Source organism: Petaurus breviceps, unplaced genomic scaffold, assembly GCF_028583685.1.
Source record: "Petaurus breviceps papuanus isolate PSGF00001 unplaced genomic scaffold, PetGlider_PUasm1.0 213, whole genome shotgun sequence".
NCBI lineage: Eukaryota > Metazoa > Chordata > Mammalia > Diprotodontia > Petauridae > Petaurus > Petaurus breviceps.
In genome coordinates, this window is record NW_027185860.1 from 11,042,292 (window position 1) to 11,044,072 (window position 1,781).

General features: G+C 45.5%; 1 long non-coding RNA gene across 1 annotated transcript in view; it reads left to right on the top strand.

The window, feature by feature from the left end:
* Positions 1-1,781, top strand: part of LOC138165587 (uncharacterized) — a 116,016-nt gene that overhangs the window by 94,514 nt on the left and 19,721 nt on the right. The window lies entirely within an intron of this gene.

Genomic DNA, 1,781 nt, shown 5'->3' on the forward strand with positions numbered 1-1,781 from the left:
AAAAACCTGGAAAGACTTACATGAACTAATGCTGAATAAGGTGTGCAGAACCAGGAGAACATTATTCAAAATAACAGCCACAGTGTGAGAGGACTGACTTTGATGGACTCGGCCCTTCTCAGCAATGCTCGGACCTAAAACTATTCCAGGAGACTCATTGTGGAAGGTGCCATCCACATGCAGAGAAAGAATTGTGGAATCTGAGTGCAGACTGAAGCAGACTATTTTCTTTTTTTGTTTTGTATCATTTTTTTTCTTTCTCATGGTCCCTCCCATTCTTTCTAATTCTTCTATACAACATGACCAATATGAAAATATGTTTAATAAGAATGTATATGTAAAGCCTATACCAGATTGTATGCCATTTTGGGATTGGAGGAAGGGAGAGAAAATTAAAACTTTGTGGAAGTGAATAACTAAAAATAAATTAACATTAAAAAAGAAAAGAGAAGAATCCATTAAGAAATACAACTGGGGGCAGCTAGGTGGTGCAGTGAGTAGATTGCCGGCCCTGAAGTCAGAAGGACCTGAGTTCGGATATGGCCTCAGACACTTAACACACACACACACACACGCATACACACACATAACTAGCCGTGTGACCTTAGGCAAGTTACTTAACCCCAATTGCCCTCCAAAAAACAAAAGAAAGAACAAAAAAAGAAATACAACTGGACAAATGGAAAAAAAATCCACTGAAGTAAACAGCTCCTTAAAAAGAACAATTGCCAGGGGCAGAGTCAAGATGGCAGCATAGAAGCAGGACCTCTCCACGGCTCCGGCTTCCACCTTCAGAACCCACAAAATGACACAGAGAAGCTAACCTCCCACTGAGGACAGCCCAGCAGGCTGGCAGGAATCGGCGCAACACTCTGGGAGCCAAGCCCAGGCCCACACCCCAGGGTGGGCCTGACCAGCCTCCAGGCAGAGGGACTCCAGATCAGCAGCAGCTGTGGCCATTTCCAGAATTATCAACACATAGATGCAAAGGACAAAGTGAGAGGTCAGTAAAGTCTAGATTTTGGGACCGAGTAAGTGGGAGTGCATGGCTTTTGCCCCCGGGGCAATAAGCCACTGAGACACCTGCACAGCCAGCCAGTGCCATGTGGCAGCTTCAGCTCCTGGCCTGCAGAGTGTAGGGGGACCAAGCACCTGTCTGAGGGGTGATCGCTCTTGCTTTAACCTGCTTAGATCTGGATTGCAGTCTAGGGTGGAGGTCCTGGGGTGTGTGTCCATCTTGTCAGAGCATGTGGAGACCTCAGAGAGGGCACCCATCTAATGCCTCCGGCAGCTGAGAAAACCCCAGTGTTTGGGACGAAAGCTCCCCTGTCTGGTGGCAGAGTCCTACTGTGGCAAAAAGCCCAGGGGTCAAGTGACTGAGGGGCGACATGACCAGGCAAAGGAAACAAAGCAGAGAGAAGATTCCAACATTAGACTCCTATTTTGGGGACAAAAAGGAGCAAAGCATGGAACAGGAGGAAGACAGTGAAGTCAGAATTCCTGCACCAAAAGCTTCTAAGGAAAATACGAGCTGGTTACAGACCATAGAGGACCTTAAGAAGCAGATAAGAGAAGTGGAGGAAAAATTGGGAAGAGAAATGAGACTAATGCAAGAAAATTATGAAATGAGAGTCAACACCCTAACTGAGGAAAATAATACCTTAAAAAATAGACTGACTCAAATGGCAAAAGACGTTGAAAAAGGCAATGAGGAGAAGAATGCCTTAAAAAGCCGAATTTGCCAGATGGAAAAGAATCTCAAAAGCTCAATGAGGAGAATC